Genomic DNA, 24,227 nt, shown 5'->3' on the forward strand with positions numbered 1-24,227 from the left:
AACCAGTCCTGTGTATAAAATACAGTGATGCTTGTATGTTGTTGTCCGATTACTGCTGAAGTGAAGCAGACGGGGACAGATTTTATAAATGGTGACCAAATAGCGTCTACTGCATGTCAATCAAATCTAGGCGCCATTTATAGAATTGTGCCTAGCGGTGCCTGTAATGTAAGCCAGGGTTTTTCTGGCCTATAATACTGATCTGCACCTAACTGTTGAATGGGGGAGATAGAGTGGTTGCGCTTTGCTGGTATTTGTAGTAATCTGAACTTACCCTACAGTTTGAAAGTCTGCTCCTGTATGATATGAGTAGAAGTTTCCAGTTTATTTAAAATTTCTTATACCGCCTAATCAGCCTTCTAGGCGGTGTACGAAATCATAAAAGCATACAATGGCTAAAATACAAATTTAAGAAGACGGGGGACTACAAAGACTTTTGGAGACACAAAACCATAAGGGAATGGGAACAAGAGGAAAATGGGCAAGAACTACAACTTTGAAGGTACCAGATAACAATTTAGGGGAAAAACAGTAGGAGGGGAAGTAGAAATAAAATCATTCTAGAAGATATTGCTGATACAAGACTTGTATGGACTGTCAAGATAGGATTTGAGAAAGTGGAGTTTTTTGAACCTATGAAGCCAAACAGGTTTTTTTTTCTCCACTTTCTTTTCTTTTTTGTTGTTTTTCTTGTGTGGATGTGCTATGGATTGGTGCTCTTTTTTTCAAGGCTTTGTATCATTGTATGCTATGTACTTAAATGCAGGGGGGGGTTTTCACTTTTTAGTAAGTTGTTACAGAGTATGAGTTTTAGATATTTAGGGCTCCTTTTACGAAGGTGCACTAGCGGTTTTAGCGTGCGCTTAGCTCGCGCTACAATGCCACGCGTGCTAAATGCTAACACCTCCATAGAGCTTGCGTTAGTATTTTTCATTTAGCGCGCGCTAAAAACGCTAGCACACCTTAGTAAAAGGAGCCCTTAGTGATTTCACATACTCTTTCCTGTTACTGTGGAGGTAGAGTGTCCCGAGGCCTTTACTAGATGATGCTAGAAAAATACAAAGAACTCCATTCCGTTCAAAAACTTATGTCCAAGCAGGATTTGAACACTATAGGCCAAAACAAATGTCACTGCTGTACCATCAATTAAATCATATAACAGTTGTTTAAATTTTTACACCTACATATCAAAGGCTAGCTGTTCAGTATCTCGTCTACTTCATCATTAGTGCTTTATTTTTACAGGTAATTTTCTTTTTCAAAATATTTTTGTATGGACCTTCGGGTAGCAATCAGGCAAACAGAGCCAGTTGCTTAAACTCTGCATCAGTCCAATCTTTATTCATATTTTATTAAATCTGTATAATTCTTTTTTCTTTTTCTTATAAATATAAAATGAAAGGAACCTCACTTAACTTATAGTGAAAGGTTCCTGTACTCTCCTCTCCCAACATGCATGTTTCAGAATGAACCCTTTCTTCAGGGTCGAGGAATACTTTAAATCAAAGTTAGAGATCACTGAGCCTTGTTTCCTTCAGGAAGGGTATCACTGTTCGCCGACGATGCCAAACTTAGGCAGTGGCTTATCACCTGATAATATGACACACGACCTACTGCTGCTGGAACAATGGTCAAAAACTTGGCAGCTAGGCTTCAATGCTAAAAAATGCAAGATAATGCACTTGGGCAGGAGAAACCCACGGAGAACTTATGTACTAAATGGTGAGACCTTGGTTAGAACTACGGCGGAACGCGATCTAGGAGTAATCAGGTTCACGGAAGTTTCGCCCCCCACATTTCGCCCCCAGCAATTCGCCCCTCACATTTCGCCCCCGCACATTTCGCCCCCCGGATGTTTCGCCCCCACACATTTCGCCCCCGCACATTTCGCCCCCCGGATGTTTCGCCCCCACACATTTCGCCCCCGCACATTTCGCCCCTGAGTGTCAGACTATTCCTCTCGCAGGCGATTTCTTTGCCGACACGACGGCAGGCTACAAATTCAAAGTGCACAGCTGGCTGTTCTCACTGCCTCTAATGTCGGCCCTGCAGCTCCGGACTTCCCCACACCTGCTCTCCCCCCCCCCCCCCCGATCACTATTATTTTAAATGTTATGGCAGCCACGGCGCTGTATCCATCGGAGGAGACTTCTAACCTCGGCCATGAAGTTGCTGTTGCAGGAAGAGTTCCGGGGCAGGCCGAGGTTAGAAGTCTCCTCCGATGGATACAGCGCCGCGGCTGCCATAACATTTAAAATAATAGTGATCGGGGGGGGGGGGAGAGAGCAGGTGTGGGGAAGTCCGGAGCTGCAGGGCCGACATTAGAGGCAGTGAGAACAGCCAGCTGTGCACTTTGAATTTGTAGCCAAGGACCAACAGATAAGTTTTATTTTAGTCGATAATTAAGAGTTAATTTTTAGTATATACTATGGCGGTCGGGACAGTGAAGGCAATAATGGTTCCAGCGGCAACCTCGGTTTGGTTTTTACACTGAATTTAAATGGTTGCGGGTCTGAGCACTTCACACAAATTATTATTAATAACATTAAGGAGGGTATCCCTGCACGCACAGAGTTAATAAGAAATACTACTTTGAAGTACAACAATAAGATGATCACAAAACATGATCACAGGAAGGTTCCCGCTAAATCTCTCCCTCTCTCTTAGACTGTGGAGGGACTTGCCTGGTTTAGATCCAGTGCTCACTTAACGTTTACGTCCCCCCATTAATCCTTGTCTCTGGGCTATCGCTCATCAGCATGAACTCCATCCCTCCGACCCCTAAAAGGGAGGAAATGCCACAGCCCTGATGTGATGTGAAACCTGATCAGTGAATGCCAGCAACTCTGTTCCCCAAACTGGCTTACACACATTCTCTCTCTCTGTTTTGTACTTTGTAATCCAATAGCCTGGAAATGCACAGGGTCCCGCGTTGGGGGGGGGGGGAGGGAGGAAGAAAGAAGATGGGGGTCATAATCCAACGCTACCTCGGCCTGCCCCGGAACTCTTCCTGCAGCCACCACCCGCCTAGGCAGGAACATGAAGTTGCTGTTGCAGGAAGAGTTCCGGGGCAGGCCGAGGTTAGAAGTCTCCTCCGATGGATACAGCGCCGCGGCTGCCATAACATTTAAAATAATAGTGATCGGGGGGGGGGGGGGAAGAGCAGGTGTGGGGAAGTCCGGAGCTGCAGGGCCGGCGTTAGAGGGAGTAAGAGCTGATGGTGCCACAGGGTCCCGCGTTGGGGGGGGGGAGGGAGGAAGAAAGAAGATGGGGGTCATAATCCAACGCTCAGGGGCGAAATGTGCGGGGGCGAAATGTGTGGGGGCAAAACATCCGGGGGGCGAAATGTGTGGGGGCGAAATGTGTCTGGGGGCGAAATGTGGGGGGCGAAATGTGAGGGGCGAATTGCTGGGGGCGAAATGTGGGGGGCGAACCTTCCGGATCCCGAGTAATCATTAGCGAAGATATGAAGGTTGCCAGTCAAGTGGAGAAGGCTTCCTCCAGGGCAAGACAAATGATGGGGTGTATCCGTAGAGGTTTCGTCAGCAGGAGACCTGAGGTTATGATGCCGTTGTACAGAGCCATGGTGAGGCCTCACTTGGAGTACTGTGTTCAGTTTTGGAGCCCACACTACCGAAAGGACGTGCTGAGGATCGAGTCGGTTCAGCGAACGGCCACCAGGATGGTCATGGGGCTCAAGGATCTCACGTATGAAGAAAGACTAAAGAAGTTGCGGCTGTACTCACTTGAGGAAAGAAGAGAACGGGGAGATATGATTGAAACGTATAAGTACATCACGGGACGCATCGAGTCAGAAGATGATATCTTCTGGCTCATGGGACCCTCAACCACCAGAGGGCATCCGCTGAAAATCAGGGGAGGGAAGTTTCATGGCGATCCCAGGAAATACTTCTTCACCGAAAGAGTGGTGGATCATTGGAACAGACTCCCACCCCAGGTGATAAAGGCCAGTAGCGTAACAGATTTTAAGAAAAAATGGGATACTCACGTGGGATCTTTAAGGGAGTAAATTCAGGGGGGGGGATACTTGGAATGGGCAGACTTGGTGGGCTATAGCCCTTTTCTGCCGCTTTTTCTATGTTTCTATGTTTCTATGACCTAACAAGATCCCATGTGCCTATCCCAGGCCCTTTTGAATTCAGACACAGTCTCTGTCTCCACCACCTCTTCCGGGAGACTGTTCCACGCATCTACCACCCTTTTCATAAAAAAGTATTTCCTTAGATTACTCCGGAGCCTATCGCCTCTTAACTTCATCCTATGCCCTCTCATTGCAGAGTTTCCTTTCAAATGAAAGAGACTCGACTCATGCACATATACATTACGTAGGTATTTAAACATCTCTATCATATCTCCCCTCTCCCGCCTTTCCTCCAAAGTATACATTTTAGTAGCCTTCCTCTGGACAGACTCCATTCTTTTTATATCTTTTTGAATCCAGAATTGTACACAATATTCTAAATGAGATCTCACCAAAGTCTTATACAGGGGCATCAATACCTCCTTTCCCCTACTGGCCACACCTCTCCCTATACAACCTAGCATCCTTCCTTAACAATATGGACAGAATAACAGGGTAGGCTAGATGATATGTTATGGCTTTTTCTGCTGTCATCTACAGTATTATTGATTTTCAGAACCCTTGGCTTGGAGTTCTGCTTTTGGTATCATGTACTTGATTACAGAGCTCTGTGTTATAGTGGGAAAATGATCTTCTTATATAAAACTGTGTGGTTTCATTTTTCATCCCTGCATGAATGCTTACTATTGTATGCCTTGAAAAAGTGTGTGAATCGAGGTTTTATCTCACTTGTCTTTAAAGAGCTCTTCTATTGTGTGACTTACCAGCCTAGTGACTGACTCATCCGCATTTTAATTACATGTATTGAACCTGAAATATGAAACCCCCTTCTTACTTCTTATAAAGGAGGAAGAAAAATGTTATCAGTGTTTTTGGATGCTGAAAGATAAGTCTGTGAAGTCTTTCAAGTGAAAGAGCATATGGGTACTATCTCTAAATTGTAGAGTGATTGTTGATATAAGAACATAACACAAGAATTGCTGCTGCTGGGTCAGACCAATGGTCCATCGTGCCCAGCAGTCCGCCCAATGCTCTAAATGAGTCCAGCCTCACCTGCGTACGTTCCAGTTTAGCAGGAACTTGTCCAACTTTGTCTTGAATCCCTGGAGGGTGTTTTCCCCTATAACAGTCTCCGGAAGAGCGTTCCAGTTTTCCACCACTCTCTGGGTGAAGAAGAACTTACTTACGTTTGTACGGAATCGATCCCCTTTTAACTTTAGGGAGTGCTCTTTCAATCTCCCTACCTTGGAGAGGGTGAACAACCTATCTTTATCTGCTAAGTCTATTCCCAGTATTTTAAAGGTTTCAATCATGTCCCCTCTCAGTCTCCTCTTTTCAAGTATACCGTGAATGCCGTGTCAAAAATTCTGTCCATTGAAATTCTAAGATGAGGTGTGGCTCAGTGATTGGTGTATACCTGTCTAACAAGCTTGAACAATATCAATCTGGCCATGCTTTAAGGTCAAACTAATGATCTCCTATGCATGAGATGCATCTACTTGGGTGGTTCGTAAAGTTTGGTAAAAAACAAACAAACAAACAAAACACCACAAGTTGAACAAATGTTTTTTTAAAATTTGACAAAACCATATTTTTCTGGCAGGATGGAAAAACTGGAAACTCACTGGACTAAGGGCTCCTTTTACTAAGCCGCGCTAGCGGGGTTAATGCGTGCGACTTTTCATCACGCGCTGGCCTAAAAACTATTGCCTGCTCAAGAGGAGGCGGTAATGGCTAGCGCGACCGGTGGTTTAGCGCGGCTTGATAAATGGAGCCCTAAGTATATAGTCCTCGACGAAGACTAAGGGGTCCTTTTACAAAGAAGCGCTAAGCGTTTTAGTGTGCGCTAACCACATGCTAAATGCTAACATGTGCATGTTAGTCTATGGACACGTTAGCGTTTAGCGCATGCTAAAATGGCTAACGCGCCTTTGTAAAAGAGGGGGTATGTTGAGAAATATAACTGTTTTTTAGAAAAAAATAGTTGTTTAGCTTACTTTATTACTGAACTTTTAAAACTACACTCATACTATAGCTCAGGGGTGGGCAACGCTGGTCCTTGAGGGCCGGAATCCAGTCGGGTTTTCAGGATTTCCCTAATGAATATGCATTGAAAGCAGTGCATGCAAATAGATCTCATGCATATTCATTGGGGAAATCAAGAAAACCCGACTGGATTCCGGCCCTCAAGGACCGGAGTTGCCCACCCCTGCTGTAGCTTCTTTTTTATGTTGCTGCATTGTTTCTATACAGAAACTTGCCATTTGAAATGTATTTATTTATTGTAGCTATTTATATACCGCCTATTAATTGTGTAAGCAGTTTACATTCAGGACTTAGGCATTTTTCCCTGTCTGTCCTGGCGGGCTCGCAATCTATCTAGTGTACCTGGAGCAATGGAGGATTGAGTGACTTGCCCAGGGTCACAGATTGGGGCTTGAACTCACTACTTCAGTGTGCTGAGGCTGTAGCTCTAACTACTAGACCAGCTTTTTTATTTCTGTGAATCGAACTGAGATGACTGGGAAAGAGGTGTTTGGGTTTCTGTCTTATTTTGGTTTTCCCTGCCACTTTTATGTGTTGCTTGTCCAACTTCTCTTTGCTTGGGCTTGTCACAACATTTATTTTTACAAATGGCCAGAGGAAATAGAATGGGCATGGAGATGCCTCCTAGGGAAAGCAGTGAGGGATGACATGACGTTTCTTTGGATTTAGGCGGCTTAGACACTTAGCTAATGTCTGGAGCCAAGCCGAAATCCAAGTTTTTCAACTTTGCAAATAGAAATAATGCAATATTTAATTATTGTTTGGTTTGGTTTTGTGCTGTGTATGATGTTTTACCACAGAATACCATGCCTGCTATTCACTGCTTTGAGTAGTCATAGAACCAGGAAAGTGTTTTGCAAATGGCTTAAATAAATACAGTAAAACCTTGGATTGCAAGAACTTGGTTTGCAAGTGTTTTGCAAAACAAGCAAAACATTTTATTAAATTTTAACTTGATATACAAGCAATGTCTTGCAATACAAGTACATACAGTATACACGGATCACATCATCACAACTGAGCTGATGGTTCTCTCTCTGACGCTGCAAGAGTGTAACGATTTCTAAACGAGCAATGTCTTGCAATACGAGTACATACAGTATACACGCATCACATCATCACAACTGAGCTGATGGTTCTTCTCTCTCTGACGCTGCAAGAGTGTAACGACTTCTAAACGAGCAATGCCTTGCAATATGAGTACATACAGTATACACGCGTCGCATCATCACAGCTGAGCCGATGGTTCTTCTCTCTCTGACACTGCAAGAGTGTAGCGACTTCTAAACGAGCAATGTCATGCAATACGAGTACATACAGTATTTTGTATTAAAGTTTTTGGGTTGTGGAACGAATCGTCTGAGTTTCCATTATTTCCTATGGGGAAATTCGCTTTGATATACGAGTGCTTTGGATTACAAGCATGCTTCTGGAACGAATTATGCTCGCAAACCAAGGTCTTACTGTATTAGGTCCTACTTCAGGTGATGTTCTGGGTCTTGCATTCAAGATTCATCTCTGCTACTGACCGTCTCTTGATGACCTTGACCTTGAGCAATCACTTTTTCAAAATCTTCCTACCAGTGGGAAGAATCCATTTTAATCTTATTTTTTTTATTAACAAATTGAATTACAATTTGCATATTTATTAAAAAATTTGGATATCGCCTGATACCTACACGGTTTGCGTAAAAACATACATAAAAATTGGACAATGCATACATATTCGATGAAGGAAAAAAAAACACTTTGCTCTTCAAAGCCACTTCATATACTTCAAAATATCCATCACATAAAAACATTTGCAGGTATCTTGAGTTTCCAAATTATCTCGTCACATGAAAGCAAAAAATGCTAAATCAATTTAATACTATAAAAAAAGTTTAATTTGGTCAATGCACATTAATGCAAAAAAGTACTATGCTTTATGAACATCAGGAACAATGCACCGGACGGCGCTAAAAAACACTTTTACGGATTTGTAAAAGGGGATGGGGAAATAATATGGGAGGAATTCTATAAACGATGCTTAACCAATTTTTGCACACAACATTTGTTTTTTGAAAGTATTTGACTCATCTGTGATCTGTCCTACTTAGATGTTGGGTGTTCCTTTCTATCTGTTTTATCCTAGATTGCATAGCACATTGGCCATTAGAACTGCGGTATAGCAAGTACTGAAATACTTTAAAAAAATTAGGTTAACTAGCATTTTAATTGAAAATGCCATTAAAATCGAATTTAACAAAATAAAAACCACATTAATTTAAGTTGCGTGCGGATGTCCCTGCTGGACACAGTGATGTCTTTACTGAGGCACCTAGTGGCGCCTACCCACATCTACCCAAAAAGTGGGCTGAGTTGGGGGGGGCAGAGTATAGTTGTGATACGAGGTAGGTGTCTGAGTTAGGTTCCAGTAAGTTAGACCAGGAAAATCTTGGCCTAATATACCGGTGCTTAACTTAATTTAGATGCCACTAGGTGCGATTCTGTAAATGGCGCCTACATTTGACTGACATGTGGCAGCCGCCATTTTGTTAGGTGCCTGCCAAGTTAGGACCTGATTGTGTATAGGACACTGGTATTGGTGGCCGCCTAAGAAGTGGCCGTTTATCGCATGTCAATCACGCACCGGCATCCTATGCAGAATTGCGTCTACGATCCTGGACAGACACCTAAAATGTAGGCTAGCATTTTGCAGGCCTACATTTCAGGCATCTGTCTCACGTCTTCTTAGACGCTTAGAGCGACATTTAAGCCTGCCCAAGGCCAATTTCGGGTGAAGCTACGTCCACTCCCCGCCTTGGGTGCGCTTAAGCATCACTACATGTCTACAGAGATGTGCTGCATGTCTCCTCAGATGTGCTCTGGAGGCCTATGATGTAGGCGTCCTGCCTCAGAGAATTTTTTTTTCAAAAACGTACATCCTGATTGGCTGCCAGATGGCGGTAGGATATCTACCGCCACCTGCCATCGGGACACGTGTTTTCCAGCATCAGGCCTTATGTGTACAAAAATGAAATGCTAAAACTATGGGTGCAATTTAGGGGAGGGGGACAATTGTGCCATAAAGGCTGCAGGACCATGCCCCATTAGTTCTGCTTTCGGTGCTATTGTAGCTGATCAGCTGCAGTGCCACTGGAATAAGAACATAAGAACATAAGAACTGCCATCTCCGGATCAGACCCATGGTCCATCGAGTCCGGCGATCCGCACACGCGGAGGCCCAGTCAGGTATACACCTGATGTAGTTTTAGTCACCCATATCCCTCTATGCCTCTCATAAGGAGATGTGCATCTAATTTGCCTTTGAATCCCAGCACAGTGGATTCTTTAATAACCTCCTTTGGGAGAGCATTCCAGGCGTCTACCACTCGCTGCGTAAAACAGAACTTCCTGACATTTGTCCTGGACTTGTCCCCCCTTAGCTTCAAACCATGTCCTCTTGTCCGTGTCGCGTTGGACAATGTAAATAATTTATTTTCCTGCTCTATTTTATCGATGCCTTTCAGCATTTTGAACGTCTCGATCATGTCCCCTCGCAGCCTTCTCTTCTCAAGGGATTGTGGATTAGGGCAGGGCACCACATAGGACATGGTCTGATCAAATTTCTGACCTCCTTTAATGAGAGGAGCTTCCTAGCACATTTCCAAATGCTAGTACCATGAGCCTACCACTAGAGGTAGCGGCAGCCATTTTTACAATTGAGCTGCTAGGGGCAGGAGTGAGTGGGTTTACCTCTGCACCCAATGCAGGGAATAAGTAGATCTGGGGGAGGGGTCTGTGATTAAGTCAGGAGTTGGGAGGGAGGTCTATGATTTTGTTGGAGGGGGGGGTTAAGGAGTAAGGGTCATGCATACTTTGGTTATTCGGGTCACGGACAATATTCAACTGGGATCCGTTGATTTAATTCCGGTTTCTGGACATGCCCTGACTTTGAATGTCAGAGCCTAATTCTACCCACCATGGTCAGCATTTAACTCTGGCCTTCCTAGATAGTATAGTGCCAAGCAAATAAAACACCTCCTATTTCCTCTCTACCTTAATGGATTTTGGAAGAGAATATGTAATAAAAGCTCATGGATGGAACATAACTTTCTGACAACTTGTTTTTCAAATAGGTTGAGCTTGTTTCATTCAGTGTCCCACAAGCAAAAGTCTAAATCTTAAATGTTGCCCAGGCATATATAGGGGTGACTCTCTCCTAGAAGCTCCTCATAATATTCTGTCCCTTTATGTACCATTTGAAAGATATGGATTCATTTTATTGGCAACCCCAATGTAATGGCAAGTTATCTCAAGTTGTATACCAACCACCTTCAATATCCTTATGTCTTGTGAAAACCATGGGTCTCTATTTTTAAGGCCTGAGGTAAAAAAACAACAACAACATACTATTCAACTAGGGGGTTAAGACGTTTCCTGAGAAATTTACCGTATTTTTCGCTCCATAAGACGCACCTGACCATAAGACACACCCTAGATTTAGAGGAGGAAAACAAGAAAAAAAACCATTCTGATCCAAATTCTCCCTGCCAGGCTCTTTGCCCTGTCCCCCTCTCTGGTGGTCTAGTGGTAGGCAGGGACAGGGCACAGAGCAGGCAGGCCCAGTGGCAGGCAGGCCCCATACCCCCCACATTCCCCCAGTACCTTAAATCAACACCCCACGTACCCCCAGTACCTTTTGTAATCATCCCCCTCCTTGTACCTTTAATCATACCCCCGCTTGTACCTTTTTAATCATATCCCCCCTCTGTACCTTTAATCATAGCTCCCTTGTACCTTTTTAATCATAGCCCCCTTGTACCTTTTTAATCATAGCTTTTTTTAATCACGCTTCCCCCCCTTTATTACCTCCTAAAATATTTTATATGTAAATCATTTTTCATATGTCCAATCAAACTTGATGATAAACAAGACTTAACTTCCAAATATTCTAATAGCTTTCTTGGTCTGTGTTTCGCATTCCGTTACCTCAGGAGGTTCAGTGGACTTTGATAATGTCAGTCCACTCTGTATCTGTGAATACTTATTGAGTGCTAGCTTCTGTTCTAGAATAGGAGGATCATAGCATGGGGTTAGAACAGAGGTGTCAAAGTCCCTCCTCGAGGGCCGGAGTTCAGTCGGGTTTTCAGGATTTTCCCCAATGAATATGCGTGAGATCTATTTGCATGCACTGCTTTCATTGTATGCTAATAGATCTCATATATATTCATTAGGGATGGTATAAGAAATTTATGGATGTTTGGGAACCTTTGACTAAGTTCTGTAAGGAATGATAACTGATTTTATTTTATTGATCCTTAAGCAAACACATCCAGGGTGGGTGGGAGGGGGGAGGGTTTTGCATTGGAATTTCATTCGGGGAATATATGGAGGGTTTCCTGTAGGTATGTACTTTTCTGATTATTTGGTGGGGGGGTGGGAGAAATAGTTGTACATTAATGTCTATAAGTTTAATGTGCATTTCATGTAAACTTATGTATATTGAAATTGTTTGCACTATGGTAGTTTGGAAATTTAATAAAGATTTACATCTGCATTGGGGAAATCTGAAAACCTGACTGGACTGCGGCCCTCGAGGAGGGACTTTGATACCCCTGGGTTAGAAGGTAGGGACTCCGGTATAACCTGCTTTTTTTTTTTTTTTTTTAATTGAACTCTAACATTGTAGAAAAGAAGTTTTTAATAATGTTGTTTTATACTCGGTTTGTTGTTGAAATTGCATAAATAAGGTTTTGAAAAAAAAGAAAAGAATATAGGGGAAGAAACTACTTCTGGTTCTGTAAATAAGTGACTATTTCAAAATACAGTAATGTGGGCTTTTGATTGTAGTATAAAATAGTAATCCCTTTAATGCTGAACTACATTTGTAACATTTTGTCATAATGGTGTCTATGAAGAAAATTGATTCAGGGAAATATAATTATAAGTTAAACAAAGGATTTCCATGAGTAATGGCTTATCTGTTGATATTGGAAAGGAAAGCTTAATATTTAACCTTAGAGAAATGCCAGGAAACAAACATATTAATCTGGGTGGGGCTTTTTATTTTTATTTTACTGTTGTGACCTTTGCAGCCCAAATGATAATGCAGGTATTGTGGCTGTGGTTTTCTGTGGATATGGGATTTATTTCTGTGTGTGTGATCCTCTCTTAAAAATCTTGAATTGCTCATTTGTAATCCTATTATATTTACACATGGAGAAAAAAAATTAGAAACTTGGGTACTTGGAATTAAATTTTTAGGACACTCCTATATTGCTGGATCAGACTGTTGACTAGGCAAAAAAAAAACTGTCTCTCTTTTTGTAATCCTTTGTATTTTTAATTTAGTTTTGGCTGCTGAGATACTAGTGGCTATTTTCATATGAATCACCATTATAGTTTCTTCATGGTTCCTGTTGCAAGGAATTTGGGGTAAAATAGATATAAGAACATACGAGTTTCCATACTGGGACAGACCGAAGGTCTATCAAGCCCAGTATCATGTTTCCAACAATGACCAATCCAGATCACAAGTACCTGGCAAGATCCTGAAAGAGTAAAACAGATATTATGCTGTTTATCCTAGGAATAAGCAGTGGATTTCCCCAAAATGGGGGGGATCGGTGCTAGGGGAAAGTAACCTTGAAAAAGACTTGGGTAGATACAACAATGAAATCAACGGCACAATGTGCAGCAGCCTCAAAGAAAGCGAACAGAATGTTGGGTATTATTAAGAGGGGAATTACGACCAGGACGAAGGAAGTCATCATGCTGCTGTATCGCGCGATGGTGCGCCCGCATCCGGAGTACTGTGTCCAATTTTGGTCACCGTACCTCAAGAAGGACATGGCAATGCTTGAGAGGGTTCAGAGGAGAGTGACGAAAATGGTAAAAGGGACGGAGAACCTTTCTTACGCAGACAGGTTGGAAAGGGTGGGGCTCTTCTCCCAGGAAAAGCGGAGACTCAGAGGAGACATGATAGAGACTTTCAGGATCATGAAAGGTATAGAGAAGGTAGAAAGGGACAGATTCTTCAGCCTATTGGGAACCACAACAACAAGGGGTCACTCGGATAAATTAAAAGGGGACAGGTTTAGAACCAATGCCAGGAAATTCTTTTTCACTCAAAGGGTGGTGGACACCTGGAATGCGCTTCCAGAGGTTGTAATAGGACAAAGTACCCTACCGGGCTTCAAGGAAGGATTGGATAATTTCCTGAAGGACACGGGGGTTGAGGGATACAGATAGAGGTAGAGATAGTTATGTAAGGGCTTACAGAGAAGGCTAAGGGGATTAAAAGGACTTAGACGCCGGTCACCTTACAGGTCATGGACCTGATGGGCCACCACGGGAGCGGACTGCTGGGCGCGATGGACCTCTGGTCTGACCCAGCGGAGGCAACTTCTTATGTTCCCTCTTAATAATGGCGTAAGGACTTTTCTTTTAGGAAGTTTTCCAAATCTTTTTTAAACCCTGCTAAACTAACTGATTTCACCACATTCTCTGGCAACGAATTCTAGTCTAATTACATATTGAATGAATACATTTTTTCTCTGGTTTGTTTTAAAATCTACTACTACTACTTCATTGCATGTCCTGTAGTTCTAGTATTTTTGGAAAGAGTAAACAGGCAATTCACACCTACCCATTCTACTTCACTCAGTATTTTATAAATCTCTGTCATATTTCTCCTGAACCATCTCTTCTCCAGGCTGAATGGTGCTGTGGAGAGTTTATACACAGTTTTGGCTCTGTTATAAAAGCCTCCATCAGGAAATATGAAGTAGAGTCAGTGGAAGATCAGCAGCTAGGGCTAATTCCAGGGACTAGTATATTAAAGACAGGTAGTAGGTTGAACTGGTTTCAGGGACTAAAGTTAGTGAGAGCTGGGCATCAGACAGATGATACTCACTTGGGGGGGGGGGGGAGTTCATTGGCAGTAGTAGCTAAAGAAAACTTAGATATTGTCTGGAGACAGGCAATAGGGGGAACCTACGAAATGACAAACGTGGAGGGACATTTTTGATATGACATCTAATGTCAAGTTTAGACGACAAAAAAGGAGACAAGACTTTTTTCAGGTATATTGGAGAAAGGAGGAAGACTAGAAAAGGAATTGTGAGACTAAAAGATGCTGACAACTTCTGTGTGAAAAGTGATGAGGAAAAAGCGATTGTGCTAAACCAGTGTTTCTCAAACTGTGCCTCCTGAGATTCCAAGTGTGCCGCGGCACACTGAGGAGGAAGAGAGGCACCTGCCAGCTGACTTCCCTAAGCGGTGCAGCGCCAGCGCTGCCTGATTCGCCAAAGGCCTGCATGTTTCCCCCTTCTCTCTAGCGTCTTCCGGCTTCCCCCCCTGGCCTCCCAGTCTCACCTTTAAAGCTAATTACAGCAGCCTGCAGAGGATCGCCAGTAGGAAAAATGATTTTATTTTCAATATAGTGATTGAAATGTGTCGGTTTTGAGAATTTATATCTGCTGTGTATGTTGTGTGTATATGAAAAATGAATACAAAAAATTGCATTACAATTAGCAAAGGGGATGGGATCTGGGGCAGAGCTTGGGTGGGCTTAGGGAGTTCTGCGGTTGGGGTACTCAGTTGATATTTGTTAGACTTAGGGGGTATTTAGCTTGAAGTAGTTGAGAAACACTGCTGTAGGCAATCAGCTGGTGCCAGTGCCTCTCCTCCTCTCCGGCCCTCTTCCCTGCTGGCACCCCCTACTGGGGTCTCAGGGCCCATCTGGAGGGCCTCTGCACAGGTGCGAATGTCGACACGATGATGGCGACGTCTGCGCACTTCTGGGTGCCTCAGGCCGTGGCCACTACCTTTAATGTGCCCTTGCTCAAGAAAGTTTGAGACACTGTGATAAACAAATACTTCTGTGTTCACAAAAGAAAAGTCTGGAGAAGGAGCTCAGTTGGCTGACTAAGATATATATGGTGAATGGAGTAGATATCAGAAAACAACAATCAGACTGCAGACAATGTACAAGATGCAGGCGTTGTTTATTAGTAAATGCATAACATATACAACCTTATAGCCAACCAAGGGACCCGACACGGGTCGGATGACACGCCTTCCTCAGGGGTCCATGGTGGTTAAGGTATAAAGCAAACTGCGTAAAAGATAACAAACACACGCCGTGTCGGGTCCCTTGGTTGGCTATAAGATTGTATATGTTACTGCATTTACTAATAAACAACGCCTGCATCTTGTACATTGTCTGCAGTCTGATTGTTGTTTTCTGGTTGCTGTTGTTTACTGCAGACTACGTTGGATTTTCTTTCTCCCTTTTGTGAATGGAGTAGATATCACTCCATTCACAGAAGAAAATGTTTATGAACAACTGGGAAAACTAAAAGTGGACAAAGCCATGGGACCGGATGAGATCCATCTTAGGGTGTTGAAAGAAGTCGGAGAAATTCATGCAGGACCTCTTGCGGATTTGTTTAATAAATCTTTGGAGACAGGATTGGAGAAGAGCAAATGTGGCTCATCTTCAGAGAAATGGTAACAGAGAAGTAGTCGGAAACTACAGGCTGGTAAGCCTCACTTTGGTGGTTGGAAAGATAATGGAAGCTCTGCTGAAGGAAAGAATAATCAAATTTCAAGTTTATTATAAAATTTGATTAATCGCTTATTCCAAATTCTAAGCGATGAACAAATCAATAAAATCACAAAATTGGGGGGACAAACATAACTAACAAAAAAACCTAAATCTTACAAAATATAATAAAGACTAATTTTATACACATAATAAAACATGAGGAAAGAATGGGAAAAGAAATACAATCTACTTAATAGAAAAAAATACATTTAAGGTTAAAAACAATAGGAAGGGAAAGAACAAAGATTCTCAAAAGATATGAAGATAAAATGAAACTCCTAGACAGTTCTTTTAGTCATTAAATGCATCTTTAAAAAGAAAGCTTTTGAGTTTGCTCTTAAATTTCTCCAAATTTTTTTCCTCTCAAGTAAATTGGAAGGGAATTCCAAGTTTGAGGAGCTGTAACGGAAAAGATGAACCACCTGGAATCCAACAGGTTACAAGATCTGAGACAACATGATTTCACCAAGGAGAAATCATGGCAAACAAATCTGATGATTTCTTTAACTGGGTGACCAGAGGATATACACTAGATGTAGTCTACCTGGATTTCAGCAAAGCCTTTGACACGGTTCATAGACTTATCAATAAACTTAGTGGGCTGAAATTAGGACCCAATGTGGTGACCTGGATTAGAAATTGGTTGATGGACAGATGAGAGAGAGTGGTGGTGAATGGAATTTGCTCAGAGGTGTTCCTCAGAGATTGGTATTGGGGCCCATTCTGTTCAATATATTTGTGAATGATATTTCTGAAGGACTAGAAGGAAATGTTTCTGCAGATGATATGAAGGTTTGCAACAGAGTAGATATACCAGAAGGAATAGAAAACATGAGAAGAGGTCTGTGAATGTTGGAAAAATGATCTAATGTCTGGCAGTTAAGATCTAATGTGAAGAAGTGTGCAGAGTGAGCGCTTGGGGAGCAAAATTCTAAAAGAGCTTGGGGGTTCAGAAGCTGATATGCATGGATAGGGAGAGGTACCTTGGCGTGATAATGTCTGAGGATCTCAAGGCTGCGAAACAATATGACAAAATGGTGGCCTTAGCCAGAAGATGCTAGTTTGCATAGAGAGAGGCATCGTCAACAGAAAAAGAGTGTGTTGATTCCCCTGTACAAGTTGTTGTTGAGGCCTCACTTGGAATATTGTGTTCAGTTCTAGAGGCTCTATCTTGCTATGGATGTAAGAAGACTTGAAGCAGTCCAGAGGAAGACAACAAAAATGATATCAGGATTGCAGCTAGAAATGTATGAGGAGAAGCTTGAATACCTGAATATGTATACCTGGAGGAAAGAAGAGATAGAGGAGATATGATGCAGACGATTATATACTTGAAGGGTATTAATCTACAAACAAATCTATTTTAGAGACAGAGAAGTGGTAGAACTACAGGTTACGGGGTGGTAGGAATAACATCAGGAAATACTTCTTCACGGAAAGGGTGGTGGAGGCCTAGAATCTAATCTAATCTTCTATTTCTGCGTCACTTATACCTCAAGGCTCAAGGCGACTTACAGAGAGGGACGAGGATGGAGGAGGGGAGAGGGAAGAGAAGAGGAGTGGGGGGGGGGGGAAGGGGAGGATACAGGTGATTAAGTGTCAAATAGCTGAGTTTTCAATTTCTTCCGGAATAAGGTGTGGTTAGGTTCCGTTCTGATCGCTTCAGTAAGGTCATTCCAAGTTTTTACACCAAGAAAGGTCTGTCTTTCTGTTCATTCTGGTCATGTGGACAGTAGCACACTCCTATCACTGTCCTTTTTTCCTTTACACATGGAATTTCATAGGGATCCCAAGGTATGTTTTATGTGCTGCAGAATTTTTAGCCTCTTCGATTCAGGGCCTTCTTTAAAGTATAATGCTTCCCCTCCACCAATTTGATCCACCCTGTCACTGTGAGTCATTCTCATAAGGCTGCATAAGTTGTAATTTGCTTAATTTTTATTGTATAGTTCTTTTCAAGTTTTAAGTTCAGGTTTATTAATTTTATTGTGAACCCCAAATTTTCAATGAACTGCAAATTATTATTATTTTTTTTTAATCCAATTTATTAAAACAAACAAAATCCCTTAAAGCAAAACCTTACAGAAAAGTGACTTCAGCCTATTACTGGTGTTTAGAACTGGTGTGTAGAGTGCTAGGAAGTTTCTCTCAGGCAATCCAGTCCATCATGTGAATTGGGCTTGTGTTTGGGCCTGGATTGATGCCTAGGCAAAATTGGCAGCTGTCTAGGGTGCAACAGATGGAAGGGCACCAAACATTCTGTCTAAACAGGAGCCTGATTCCACTTGCTGTAGGACAATACTGTCTGGTCTCTGGGGAGAAGTTTCCCCTTAAGCTCTGGCTCTGAGAGATCAGTTCAGGAAGGAGTGCGACATTGTATCTAAGAAAACAAAGAATCCTTGTATAAAAAACATCAATGCTTTTATTCACCTTCTTTCTCTCCTTTTTGCCTCTGGTAGCAGTGGCAGAGTAAAAGGGAAGATGAGGTAAAGTACAGCTTTTGTTATGCTCTTTTTCTGTTTTGTTTTATTTAGTGTTTTTGTGGATTTCCTAGTCATTCAAAGTGAGCCACATTCAAGTTGAGCTGTGTCATGTTCTGCAGGATCCTGGCTTTAATTGAATTGAGAACATGTGGAGTAAATATTATGATTTACTGCAGGAGAATTCTGAGTTGAGAGCAGGAGGCACAAGCAGCAGAAATGGTGGCTCTCCTGTCCCCTCCCTCCCCCTCAGCCTGCAACAATTGGTTCAAAGCAACAGCCAGAAGGTGACAAGGCCTGATGTGCAGACCATTTGTCACCACCTCTTGCCATGTGGTTGGGGTAGGAAGGACAGAACAGCTTGGGAGATTTGTTGGGGGAGAGAAGAATGAGAGCTGTGGGTTTGTGCCTTAAAGGCAAGAGTGATTCCAAGGGTCTTTCTGGGAGTTAAGGAATGATAATTGGAGAGGGGGAGACAATTGTGAGGCCAGAACATAAGAAGCGCCATCTCCGGATCAGACCTTCGGTCCATCAAGTCCGGCGATCCGCACACGCGGAGGCCCTGCCAGGTATACACCTGGTTTATTTATAGCCGCCATATCTTTATATGCCTTTCTCAAGGAGATATGCATCTAGTTTGCTTTTGAAGCCTGGGACTGTCGATTCCGCAATAATCTCCCCTGGGAGAGTATTCCAGATGTCCACCACTCTCTGTGTGAAGCAGAACTTCCTGACATTAGTCCTGAACTTGTCCCCCCTTAGCTTCATTTCATGTCCTCTTGTCCGTGTCAAATTGGACAATGTAAATAATCTTCTCTGCTCTATTTTGTCGATTCCTTTCAGTATTTTGAAGGTCTCGATCATATCCCCCCGCAGTCTCCTTTTCTCAAGGGAGAACAATCCCAGTGTTTTAAGTCGATCCTCATATACCAGTTTCTCCATACCCTTCACTAGTTTAGTTGCTCGTCTCTGCACCCTCTCCAGCAGTTTTATATCCTTCTTTAGGTAGGGAGACCAATGTTGGACGCAGTATTCCAAGTGAGGTCTGACCATTGCCCTATAAAGCGGCATTATTACTTTCTCCGATCTACTCGAGATTCCTTTCTTTATCATGCCCAACAATCTATTTGCCTTCTTTGCCGCTGCCGCGCATTGTGCCGACGGCTTCAGGGTCCTATCTATCAGTACACCCAGGTCTCTTTCTTGTTCACTTTTTCCCAGAGTTGCACCTGTCATTTTGTACTCGTATTCCTTATTCTTACTGCCTAAATGCATTACCTTGCATTTCTCCACGTTGAACCTCATTTGCCATTTCTCCGCCCATTTTTCTAACCGACACAAATCGCTCTGGAGTTCCTCACTATCCTCCTGCGATCTGATTGCCCGGCAGAGTTTTGTGTCGTCTGCAAACTTGATGATCTCACTGGATGTTCCGTTTTCCAAGTCATTGATATAAATATTAAAAAGGATCTGCCCAAGTACCGAGCCCTGGGGTACACCACTAGTCACTTTCTCCCAGTCAGAGAACTTCCCATTTATGCCCACTCTCTGCTTTCGGTTTTCCAGCCATTTGCCTATCCATCTTTGTATATCTCCCTCTATGCCATGGCTTTGTAGTTTCCTGAGAAGTCTTTCGTGTGGAACTTTGTCGAACGCTTTCTGGAAATCCAAGTATATTATGTCCACCGGCTTTCCACTATCAATTTGCTCGTTCACGGTCTCAAAGAATTGGAGTAAATTCGTCAAACACGATTTCCCTTTCCTGAATCCATGTTGACTGGATTTCATCAAGTCGTGTGTGTCCAAGTGCTGAACTATGCTATCCTTGATCAGTGATTCAATCATCTTGCCGGGGACAGACGTAAGACTCACAGGTCTATAGTTGCCCAGTTCTCCTCTCGATCCTTTTTTGAAAATTGGTGTGACGTTTGCTTTCTTCCAGTCGTCTGGTATCTGTCCAGTTCTGATTGACAGGTTTGCAAGTTTTTGCAATAACTCTCCGATTTCAACCTTCAATTCCTTCAAGACTCTCGGGTGAATTTCATCCGGTCCAGGGGATTTGTCACTTTTAAGTTTGTCGATCTGGTAGTATATCTGATCCAAGTTCACTTCAACTGTGGTGAGGCTGTCCTCTATTTCTCCTGTAAACAGTTTCTCCGCTTCAGGTATTGTTGAGGTGTCCTCCTTCGTAAAGACGGAGGCAAAGAAGGAATTTAGTTTGTCTGCGATTTGTTTATCTTCCTTGATGTACCCTTTTATTCCCTTGTCGTCCAGGGGTCCCACTGCCTCTTTTGCAGGTTTTTTCCCCTTCACGTATCTAAAAAAGGGCTTGAAGTTTTTGGCCTCCCGGGCTATTTTTTCCTCATAGTCCTGTTTTGCATCCCTCACCGCTTTGTGACATTTCTTCTGATCATCTTTATGTTTGTTCCAGGCTTCGGTTGTCTTCGTGCATTTCCATATTTTGAAAGAGTCCTTCTTTTCTTTTATGGCTTCCTTCACCTGTATGGTAAGCCATGCCGGTTCTCCTTTGCCTTTAGTTCTCCGATCTTTAGAAATCCTCGGAATGTAGAGATCTTGTGCTTCTGCAATAGTATTTTTCAATAGGCACCATGCCTGATCTACTGTTTCAAGTTTGTCCACCATCTTCTCGAGTCGTTTTGTTACCATGGCTCTCATGCAATCGTATTTACCCTTTTTAAAGTTTAAGGTGGTGGTTAAGGTTTTGGCATGTTTCCTTTTCCCGATGTCCAGTTTAAAGTTGATTACATTGTGATCACTCGTTCCCAATGGAGCCCTGACTTCTACTTCTGTTATCGGTCCCTTGAGACCATTTAAGACTAAGTCCAAGATGGCGTCGCCTCTTGTCGGCTCTTTTACCATTTGCTCCAGGAAGCAATCCCCTAGCACCTCCAGGAACTTGGCCTCCTTGCCGCAGTTGGAGGCTCCTAGTTTCCAGTCTATTCCTGGGAGATTGAAGTCTCCCAATATAACTACATTGCCTGTCCTGCATACTTGTTTGATTTCCTCCATCATTTCTGAGTCAGTGTCTACCGCCTGTCCTGGGGGACGATAGTAAAGGCCAATTTTTGTATCTGCGCCATTTTGACCAGGAATTTTGATCCAGAGGGACTCCAGCTTCTCTTTCCTGTCTGTTGTAATCATTCCAACAGAATCTATTTCTTCCTTAACATATAGGGCAATACCTCCACCTTTCTGCCCTTCTCGATCCCTTCTATATAGTTTGTATCCCTGTAGTACTGTGTCCCATTTGTTTTCTTCATTCCACCATGTTTCTGTTATGCCAATGATATCCATGTTCTCATGTCTTGCTATCATCTCTAGTTCTCCCATTTTGTTTCCTATACTTCTAGCATTTGTATATATGCATCTAAGTTCCCTTCGTGTTACCTTTTTGGACCTTCTACTCTTGGCTGTCCTTACAGTTTTATTTACGGTATCCTTTACTGCTCCTGTGTTATCTTCCATGTTTGCTGTGTGGTCTTCCCCTCCTGTGTCTGAGTTGTCCCTTCCTGCTTGTTCTCCTTTGTTAGCTGTGAGGTCGACCTCTCTTATGTATGAGTAGTAGTCCTTTGTTCCTACGTCGGGGCATCCTGTTGTCCATACCATCGACCGGTGGTCGACTGTCGGCTTTCCCCTGTCCTTCAGTTTAAAGCCTTCTCTATTGCTTTCTTCATGTTGCCTGCCAAAACTCTTGCTCCTTCCTTGTTGAGGTGTAGTCCATCCCTTCTGTAGTACTTGCTTTTTCCCCAGAACGCCGTCCAGTTTCGCACGAAGTCGAAGCCTTCGTCTTCGCACCATCGTCTCATCCAGGCGTTGATTGCTTGCAATTCCCCTTGTCTCTTTCCATCTGCTCTTGGTACAGGGAGGATTTCAGAGAAGGCCACCTTCACCTCCCTGATCTTCAGTTTTCTTCCGAGTGAGCGGAACTGACCCTTCATCTCTTCCCTGTCATACTTCCGCCCGCTCACATCATTTGTTCCCACGTGGATAAGCACAGCGGTGTCCACTCCCCCTGCGCCATCTATGATCCTGGAGATCCTGTTGGTCACATCCTTTACTCTTGCTCCAGGCAGACAGGTGACGACTCTGTCCTCTCTTCCTCCTGCGGTGTGGCTGTCCACGTGTCGTATAATGGAGTCTCCTACGATGATCCCCATCTTCTTTATTCGGGAGTTCCTTGGGGTGCGTAGGTCTACGTCCTTGGAGTAGTGCCAGTCCTCTTCCTCCAATGATACTCTTGAAATTGTTCCCTGTTCTTTGAGCGAGGGGACATCTTCCTGGTGTGCGGTTGTCTCCTACCTCGTCTTCGCTTTCTTCTGTGTTTGCATGGGTGTCTTCTCTACTCACATGGGTTTCCTGAGTACAGTTTTCCAGCCCTGGGATCTCTACGTGGTGCTGATGGGCTTCCTCTATGAACATTTCTAGATCCTTGACCTCGTCGTTTGGGCTGTACTCCACTAGAATCTTCTCCTGTGCTCGGATTCTGTCTTCGAGTTCCATCACTGTTCCCTCCAATAGTCTTACCTGACATTTCAAGCTATCCCTCTCCATGCATCGATCGCAAATGTATGCCTGGATCCCCGAAGGGAGGTAGTCATACATATTGCAGTCGATACAGAAGACAGGAAAGCTCATCTTCTGACTTCCTTGAGCTTCCATTTCTTGCTTCCTGTTTGAGTGAGTCTGTTTGTGTTACAGTGCCTGTGCCTTTGTGTGCTTGTGTCCCTTGCCTGCTGCTTCCTTGTGTTGCTTGCCTTGTTGTCTCTCTCGTGTGTGCTGTCTCTGCTCTACCTCACCTTGATTGTATGTGCAGGTTGGTTTCTTTTTGTGTCTGTCTCTTCCTTATCTTTTGTGCTTGTCGATTCCTTACCGGTCTGTTCTCCTCTGGTGTTCTTGAGTGTGTAGCGCTCGTCCCTTGCAAGGCCCTTCGCGAAGGCGCTCTCTCAAAGGGGAGCCCGGGCCGATGCGACCTGTGACGCGCGGGGGTGGGCGGAGCTAACTCTCGCCGCGACCCCGAACTGCCTGCCTGCTGCTTCTCTTTCTTTTCTGGCTTTCCTCCCCTCTCCTCCGGAGCTGAAGAAAAATCAACAACTAAGACGCCGCCGCAGTCCGCCTCGTGTCCTGGCTCCCTTTCTCTCAAGAAGTACAAAGAGGGGGTAGGGGTGGGAGGGAGAATGAATTAAGGGTTAGAAAGCTGAGGTTTGGTATTGCCAGGAGAGGGGAAGAGATTCAGCTTAGTTGCGGAAAGAAAGAGAGAACTGTAGAGGGTATAGTCTGGAGATTGATATGGTTGGGGAGGGTTAAGCCTGAGGGTGGATGAAGCTGGGAAAGAGATCAGGCTGCATGATAGGGGAATTCTGCACAAAAAAATTAGAAATAAAGTATGCAGGATTTTAAATAATTTGAATACTTGAAGGGGCATTTTTGGAAAAAAAAAGTCTAAGTCCAATTTGAATGGTTCTTGGAAAACATCCAAAGTTGAACACAAAAAAAATCAGCGAATTTCCACTAGAGGTCCAAAATATATACTGTATATTTATTTTCAAAAATTGTCTCTAGGTCACTGGGCCCCATTTTTGACCACAGAAATATCCAGCTTAGAAATGTCCAAATGTAGACCATTTGGATGAGGGAATGGCCAGCATTCTAATGGACTGGCCACATTGACATACTGACAAAGCACTGGGGCACCTTAGAGGGCACTGCTTTGAATTTAACATTAAGGGTGCCAGATGTACATCTCACCAGAGCCCTCTTATAATTTATGCTGAGTCCTCCAATACTCCCCCAAAACCTACAGCTTAGAGCAGACATGGGCACTCCGGTCCTCAAGGGCTGGAATCCAATCGGGTTTTCAGGATTTCCCCAATGAATATGCATTGAAAGCAGTGCATGCAAATAGATCTCATGGGTCTACATTTGGACATTTCTAAGCTGGATATTTCTGTGGTCAAAAATGGGGCCCAGTGACCTAGAGACAATT

The 24,227-nt window shown here is 43.4% G+C and overlaps 1 protein-coding gene across 7 annotated transcripts in view; it reads left to right on the top strand.

The window, feature by feature from the left end:
* Window positions 1-24,227, top strand: part of SYNE2 (spectrin repeat containing nuclear envelope protein 2) — a 654,322-nt gene that overhangs the window by 45,004 nt on the left and 585,091 nt on the right. The window lies entirely within an intron of this gene.

Source organism: Geotrypetes seraphini, chromosome 7, assembly GCF_902459505.1.
Source record: "Geotrypetes seraphini chromosome 7, aGeoSer1.1, whole genome shotgun sequence".
Lineage (NCBI taxonomy): Eukaryota > Metazoa > Chordata > Amphibia > Gymnophiona > Dermophiidae > Geotrypetes > Geotrypetes seraphini.